The 9450-nt window shown below is 32.8% G+C and overlaps 1 pseudogene; it reads left to right on the top strand.

Annotated features, from left to right (window-relative positions):
- Positions 1-8279: 8279 nt before the first annotated feature.
- Positions 8280-8406, top strand: LOC145291710 (U2 spliceosomal RNA; annotated as a pseudogene).
- Positions 8407-9450: the final 1044 nt, after the last annotated feature.

Here is a 9450-nt window from a genome sequence, read left to right on the forward strand (position 1 = left end):
TAATTAAGTAAATAAATGGAAAGAAGGGACAAAAAATGAGAGAAACAGAAATAACGGGTGGTATCGTAAGCAAAATATTATGAGTCTTGGCACGGCAAAGAGCATCACTTTTGCTAACTCTCTCTATATAACCCAAATAAGATGACATGCAAGCGACATTCCCGCTATAATTTACGAAGGTGGCCACGACGAAAAATTTACTATAGTAACCACCAACCAATCAGAAGAAATTGTCTCTAAAATATCAATGTTGAAAAAGTTGCTATGGTAACAACCAACCAATCAGAAGAAACCATCTCCCACGTTCCTTACTAATTCTGAAGACTTTTGAACACCAGTAATTTTATTATAACTTTTGTTTTAATGAACGAAAATTGATTTTTTTTTTCAAAATATAGCTGAGGAACTGTAAAAGTTGTTTGAAATTTTGTCGCAAAATGAGTGAGCCGTAAACTTTAAATCAGTTCTGAATGAGTAAAACTAACAGTTAACCATATATTCAAACACTACCGTGTTTGAATTATATATATCCAGCCTAATATTTTCCAGAGGTGAAGTAACCAATGAAGTTTTAACAAAGTTAATGCAAGAGTGGACAATACCGAAGCAGAACAAGATATACTTTTTATTTTTTTACATATGCATACATATATATATATATATATATATATATATATATATAATCATAATTATTGCTTTAGATTTGACATCATATACTTAGAGTTATTCAGGAAAAAAAGGTATTCTATAATTTATCCCAAAAACATAAAATTAACTGGTTCTGCACTTATTAAAATATGCATTTTTATGTTAACAAAATTTACCGCGTTATCTGTGTATAATTCATCAAAATCTGGTTTAAAGTCAAGATGCACCAAACATTCATTAAATTTATACATATTCAATTTATATATTCCTTTTTCTTTCGTTTTTATTACTGCATGCAAAGTAAAACGTCCATTTTATTTATATATATATATATATATATATATATATATATATATATATATTAGCAAGCCATCCGGCATTGCCCGGTCGTAAAATACGCTTAAATATGATATTTTGATTAATTTCGTATTTATTATAATTATTATACCAGTAGGACCCGTTAACCGGCGTTGTCCGGTTGAAGTTCTTCCCCCACCCCACTCGCAAAAAAAGTAAACTACGGTTGTTGATAACCTGCAGGTATTGTTTGAATCTGAAAAAGCAAATAAGGAAATGCGCAAATCTATATGGAATAATAAAATTAGGAAAAATTGTCCATTAAAAGAAGACTAGAAAATATAAACAGATTTTTTAGTATTTAGGGATTCTCACTGTATATGAATTGTTTTGATTGACAGAAACCCCCCATGTTAAGAACGGCTTTTTGAACAGACATCACCAACCTCCCCTTTGAATAGACATACCAAGATCCCCATGTAAAGAACATATATCGGAGCAGAGCATTTCCTTTTTAGTTGGGGGCAGTAGATAAATAATGCGTAGTTGAATAAAATTCACTAAAAATGTAAGAAATAAATAACACAACGATATAGTTTCACTAACACGACAAATAGGTAAAATACAAGAATTATGTGTACCTGGCCAGAAGGCCAAGGAATGAAAAACTCCCAAAATTTGCAGTCTTTTAATTAAATGGGAAGTTGCTAAGAATTTATAAGCGGTGCAATTGCATATTAATTCGACAGTTTAAAAACTTTACTATTTCGTTTATTTCTGTAGTCAAAGCAATTTTAATCGTTTGTTAATAGTTACTTCGTAACTCCTCAAAGCCTTTAAACTGGCGAATAAAAAGTCATTGCTTTAAAAGTCTTAGCAAATTGTCATAATAAAAATATACTTCGTTTCATTTTGTTTTCGAGTTTCCAGTTTGATGTTTAAGTTTTACTGGCGCGGACAATTATTTTTAGCGGTGATTTGGCCATGGTATTCCGATATTTAATGAGAATTTGCTAAAAAAAAAAAAACTTTTAAGCTGTGCATATTTATTCGACAGTTTAAAGGCTTTTACCTATATCGTTTATTTTAGTGTAAACAAATCAATTGTAATTGTTTGTTAATTGTTACTTCGTAACTGATCAAAAGCCTTTAAATTGCCGAATAAAAAGTCATAGCTTTATAAATCTTAACAAATTGTCATAATAAAAATATAGTTCGTTTCATTTTGTTTTCAAGTTTCCGAATCGATGTTTTACTAAGATGGACGCGGACGATTACATTTAGTGGTGATTTGGCCAGAGTATTCTGATATAAGCATTTTGGGCGAACCTGTTTACATTTGTAAATCATGTACGTGTTTAAATGTGTTTTGAGATTATATGACGTGCAAGCATATACGGAGAAGACTGTGTGTATTAATTAGATTAATTTATTTGCTAGTTCCATATAATAAGGCTATCAGTAGTGAATTGTCTGGTTATGAGCTTTTTTTAGCGCTCTCTAGTGTGTCCTATGGATAGCGACAGAAGTGTAGCTAATCGATATAGGAAAATCCAACTGTATTTATGCAAGTTGTTACCTGTGAATGTCTGTGGCGTTATATGAGGTTAGCAATATGTAAATGTCTGGTTCTGAGCGATCAGTAATTGGTAAATGTTGTTTGTTTTAACGTTAGTTAATGTTGAGGGCGACGCCATGTGTGCAAAGTCATAGAAGTGTTCGTTAATATAGAAATTCGTTTCAATTTGGAATATGAGAATGTTGGGTTTCAGCAAATCGTAAAGGCCCGAACATTGTCGGGGACAATTTATTAATTTTGATGCGGAAGTAGGAAGGAATATTTGATGTCTAAGTATGTAACCTTCCAATTACGGAGGGTGTAATGTCACTACAGTAAAAAAAACAAAATGCAGAATCGTATGCAGTGACACCTGGTAGCAGTGGTAGGACTTAATGTATAGAGAGAAAAGTAAGGACTCCTTCCTCTTTTAATGTTGCGATTGTGATGGGTGTTCTCCATGGACAGCATGTAGTATTTAATATCACGACTGAATGTGTAGGTAACGGTGTCCGACAGTCACATAAGATGGTGAGTAATAGTTTAGACATAATGAATTTGTATGTGGTATTTCTTAATGCAAACCTACGATAATTTAATCCACCGGGGAATTTCTGCAATCAAAATATTATATGCAGGATTATATTGGACCCAATATATATTAATGATTTAAAAAGTAAAAAAGAAGCTCATGTGCCTTCGCCGAAAATCGAAACCAAAACGTTTAGCTTACGATTTACTTTATCCTTTGACGTTAATGCCTGAGCTATGAAGACATGTTTGCCTTAAGGCTAAAAATTAAAACATGAACCAATAGTCATTACATTACACATGCATGTTCGTAATGCAATTGTTCGACCTTCACCTGACAAATTTAATTTTTTCAATTTCGCACTTTTGCACAGATTTTCCCCGGCAAAACCTCAAATCTAAAGTTTCGTATGAGTTTGCATACCATATATATAAAGTTTCATGTCTGTAGACCAAAATCTGATAGAGGATTTTGCTAGGTAAAACTTTCTAAAAAAATATACGCATACATAAATATACATAGAAATAGGTTTCTGTTTACTATAATCTTTTTACGCAAATATTACGCAAGTATAAATCATGTAGAATATTTGCAAGGATATAATTACATGTAATAGTTAAATAAAGATGATCATCCCATAAGAAAACCGAAAGAAAGGGCTAATAGGGAATTAATTAAAATGAATGTTTAAAAGAATATGCAAATTACCTAGAACTTTTGCAGATGAATGATCCATATATAAGAAAGTTGTATTTTCTTTTTAAATAAATAGGAAAAGAGGTTTCAACACACAAAAACCCAAATCTATATGTGTATATATATGTGTGTGTGTGTGTGTGTGTATATATATATATATATATATATATATATATATATATATATATATAATTTTTTTTAATATAGACAGATTTACATAGTTACAATATCAATAAAAATATATATCGCTAGTTTTTATTGAACATTCTTAACAAACTTGTAAAATCCACGCATTTTCTCTCTTGAATACCCATATACATACATATATATATATATATATATATATATATATATATATATATATATATATATATATATAAATTCATTCGCCACGTATTAATAAATGAAGAATCTTTGTAATTGTTCACAATTGAAAAAAAAAACAATCGTATAAAAATATCTCATAAATTGAAAATTTGCCTTCGTCTCATAAATTCCGATTTTGTCTACAATATAAGAATTTATATTTTTCTTCACGGAAAGTCTTTGTATTCGTCCAAACATTTACTGAAAATTATGCGCTGCCGTCAGCCATTTTCTTAGAAACAATTGCTGCACAAGGTCAGACGATGAAAGATTAAAAGAAATAAGAAAAAAAATTCCAAATTAGATGCTTAAAACTTTAATTTGCTTCTTGCTTTTGTCTTTCTGCATCAAAGTCAATTTTATTTGATTGAAATGGAATTGATTTTCTACTTTTAAATATTGGGTTGGTGGGGGTCGGGTATGTCTGTAGGTTTTGGTTACGTTTGTCTTTGTTTCTTGTTAGACTCATTCACCGTGGAAAGCGACACAGGCTTCGACGGCCTCACATACGTTGGATTAGTCTTTCTCTTTGTGTTTCGTGTTGTCTCGTAAAAATCAATCGTTACAAAGAAAGTTTATAATCTTATTTTACTTTCAATCTTGAGTTCTAAAAGGTTATGGTTTGTATTTTCTCACGCCATATAAACACTTTTTTACTGTTTATTATGTAGGGAACAATCTAAGATTAACGGCCGTTCTTTAAAGACACCCCTTTTAAGGTTAGATCCTTTGGTTAAACACCAAAAAAGGACGGAGAAAATGAAGTTGACAATGGCTGGATCTAATTCCATGTGGCTCCTAATATTAAGAAGCTCTGGCCTTTACAGAAACTTATAACTTACCATGATTGGCACAGTTCCACTACGAATCGTGAGTAACAACTGTGTGTATTGCGTATTCTTTATAGTTACGTTACAGGTTCATTTGCAATTGTCAATATTTACATACATACAAATATATATACATATATATATATGTGTGTGTGTGTGTGTGTGTGTATATACATACATATATATACATATTTACATATATATATGTGTGTGTATATATATACATACATATATATACATATATATGATGATTGCAACGTCTTGTCAGACGAGTGCCATTCCCTCAGACATTTAAAATCCATGAGCCCAAATGCCTGAGGGAGTATCTATACAAATATGATGTTACAGAGTCTTAGCTTTGTACGACAGCTAAGTCTCTCTCTCGGTTCAAAATGCTGAGGTCCAGCAACAAGCAAGAGCAAGATAGCCAGCAACAAATTAAACTGCAGACCAGCTTAATGCGGGTAATGGTCTTCCGCTTTATGGTTTTTTAAATCAGAGATTTGCTTCTCCTAGAAAGGTTGCCTCCACCACGGCTTACGGGAGCCCTCTCCACCCCAATACATATATACACACACAAATATACACGGTGCTAGTTGGCCGTTGACCCAGAAAAAGAAGTTCATTCGCCCTTTGAAAGGTCTTGTTTTTAATCCTTTAGGGAGACTAGCCGCCCTCCTCACCAAACAAGTCTGGTGGGGGAACCAGTTTAGTCGCCGGTGACCCGACCATGAGGCAGGTAGTACTGGGTTACATGGTACCAGTAGCACATGACATGACCTGACATACATATATATGTACATATATATGATGATTGCAACGTCTTGTCGGACGAGTTCCACTCACTCAGACATTTAAAATTCATGAGCCCAAATGTCTGAGGGAGTATCTATACAAATATGATGTTTCAGAGTCTTAGCTTTGTACGACAGCTAAGTCTCTCTCTCGGTTAAAAATGTAGGGATCCAGCAACAAGCAAGAGCAAGATAGCCAGCAACAAATTAAACTGCAGACCAGCTTAATGCGGGTACTGGTCTTCTGCTTTATGGTTTTTTTAAATCAGAGATTTGCTTTTCCTAGAAAGGTTGCTTTCACCACAGCTTACGGGAGCCCTCTCTACCCCAATACACATATACATACACACAAATATACACGGTGCTAGTTAATATACACATATATATACATATATACACACATATGCATATATATATACATATGTATATATACATATATATATATATATACACATATATATACACATATATATACATATATACATATATATATATATACATATATATATATGTATATATATACACATATATATATACATATATGTATGTATATATACACATATATATATACACACACACACACACACACACACACACACACACACACACACACACACATATATATATATATATATATATATATAACGGGCGCCTTCAGTCACGAAGGGGTGCCTGCACGTAAAATTTTTGTGGCAGGAGGTGCGCAATCTCTAACCACACCTCTTCTGAGTCGACATTGTTAAATACCAGTGGCAAGTGAAGTGTATGTACAGGACGACTGGAAACAAATGCCGAGATAAACGGAGAGCACGTACAGCACCTAGAATTCCCAAATGGCCACCCATCTGGTACTAACCAGGCTCAACGTTTCTTAACTTATATATATATTGCGTGCATGTGTGTGTGTATTCGGCCAACATTTTTTCTTTTATGCATAATTCGTTAAATTGAATAGACGTTTTTAGTCTATTAATTTTATATTGGATCTTTTTCACTTTTCGTATTGTAGTTTTTACTTCAGCTGGGAACTGGCTGATATAATAACCATAACTTTGAATTTTCCAAGTACTTTAAAATCCTTCTGGATTCATCTTTAGGGATTAATTAAACTGGTTGGATTTTTATTATTTGTATTTATGGATGCTTAATTTTCATTGGTTAATAAATTATTATTTTTTTATAAACACTTCAAAAGGTTAAAGCTATTAGTAAATTTTATTTTGTTAATGTTAGGTTTTTTTTAAATATTTTTAAGTATAGCTTCGAGCATTTCATGTTTACGTTTATTGCTACATTGTGTAAGAATGTAAGTGTTACCAACTAGGAGATATCTAATCTGAGACATGGAAACAGAATGCTCGTTTATATATATATATATATATATATATATATATATATATATATATATATATTGTGGTATGAAGTTTTATTAGTGTTTCATTAAGTCTAATAGTTTATTTACTATTAAATATCATAACGTTTTATAAACTCTCTTTTCTTTTTCTTTTCCCTAGACTTTTCTATGTATTAATTGTCCCAGATTTGATATGACTTTGTGTTTTTAACACTAATGTATATATATGAGGAGTTAAGGGCAGAATAAATTCATTGACCGGTAAATGAATTTGCTGTCAAGAATTGCGAATGTCAACGTACTTAAAGGGATAAATTGTAAGATGGTCAATTTGAAGATAGACTTTTGTCATTTATTATATATATATATATATATATATATATATATATAAATAAAACACTAGTGTATCATGCGCTCGCAGTCATCGTTGCAAGAAGTAACAATTAATATTGGTTGAGAGATTCGAACCGAGCTGCAAAGTTACCATCGACTTCATTTGCTAGGACTTCAACTCCGTGCAAGCATCAATTACCAGCAGAATTAAAGGAAATTAAACACCTATAAATGCCAAATGCAGGTACAACTGTAAAGCAAACAAGAGCGTTCTAACGAGAAGTCATAAACATTGCATAACGATAGTTAATTGCTTTTTGCTTTTAATTTCCCAAACGAGACTGACAATAATTCCACATGATTCATAATATCAATAAAATGTGGCTTTTACAGAGATTCGTTACCTACCGTAGAGCTTTACCACGATTCATGAGTAACACGTATGTATATTTCATGTTTTCTTATTGTATAGCATTTTTAGTCGCGTGCAAGCGACTCTATAAGTGACTCCATCTGTCGGTCGGTCGGTCGGTCGGTCGGTCGGTCTGTCCGTAACACTTTTGTGCTTGGCCTTTTTGATTAAGATCAAAGGTCTGTTGTTAATAGATGCTGTTCTTAGCTTTTTAAGATTTTCTTGGCCTTTTGGCCAAAATCAAAGTGTAGTATCTGTTTCGGCAGATACTGCAAGCAAAGACCATACGTGGGGGCGATCCCACATATAAGACCTTGGTCAATGTAGGGGCAATCCTTCAATCCAATTGTCACTATCCAGCTCCCCTACTCCCCGGGGAGTTTGTCCCCATTTCCCCTTCACTCCTTACACTAAAAATCGGCCTTGTGCCTAATTTGCTCGGTGGGGGAGCAAATAAATACCCTTTTCTTGGCCTTTTGGCCAAGATCAAAGTGTAGTATCTGTTCTTACTACATGCTGCACTTATTGTGATATAAAATGGGGGATCACTTTTCTGTATTAATTTAATGTAAAATGATCACCCACTTTACAACCAGTCAGTCTCAAAGCCATTCAAGTCATTCTCCAGATCATTCAAGTTGTTTTTGAAGGATTCCAGTTATTTTTTAAACATTCAAGTCATTCTTAAGGTCATTCAATTCATCCTTAAGTTCATTAAAGTTATTCTAAGTCATTTACTTTTTATTTATTTTAGTCATTTCAGCCCATTCTTCGGTCATTTTAGTTTATCTTTAAGAATTTCATGTCAATCCTACATTCACGCGTTCATTCATTACATGAGAGCACGCGACTAATAGCTATCGGCCTTGTTCAATATTTAAGTAAACGTGTCAAATTGTATTTAGTTTAATTTCCTATTCTTCTTGTGTGCAATAGCATTACGCTTCGTTCACATATGTCCGTTCTTACGAAGCAGAGCAAAATTAACGTATATAATTATTAACGATTTAACACTGAAACACAATAGCTTAGGTAAAAAAGAAAAAAAAAACAAGGTCGAAGCAGCCATCGACGACCGCACGCATCCCATCACTCTGGGATCCAGAAAAATGTTTTTCCATAGTGAATGACTATTTGTGCTTCAAACGTAAAATTTGAAATATATATTCTACCTGTGTTAAACACTGTGATTGTGTACGACTTTTGCAAGTCTGTATTTTCGAAATCTCAACCAACCATAGTTCTCCTTTTGCATATTGGAAGACTGAGACCTACGCTCGCGGTAATCAATCGATGATCATTACCTCTTAAAACTGTTAGACGCTGCATAATTGCACACAATTTTTCCACTTCTTGCGATTTTCTTTCATTCATGTCTGATACACATATCTTCTATAATATAAAACTGAACGTCTGTGTGTGTGTGTCTGGTCACGAATAAGCTCCTATATGGTTGACTATTATAGAAAACTGATCACATATAATGATAGAAGATGTATCGAGACACAAGAATGGAATGTTTGATCTGGCATAATGATGATTCATTAAAATTATGGGGTGTTCGTTCGCGCCTGACCTCCATAGAATGGAAATATATCACAAAGTTTAACAAGGTTTTTTAATATAGATC

The sequence above is a fragment of the Euprymna scolopes genome, chromosome 12, assembly GCF_053919585.1.
Source record: "Euprymna scolopes isolate OS-2025 chromosome 12, ASM5391958v1, whole genome shotgun sequence".
NCBI classification, from domain to species: Eukaryota; Metazoa; Mollusca; class Cephalopoda; order Sepiida; family Sepiolidae; genus Euprymna; species Euprymna scolopes.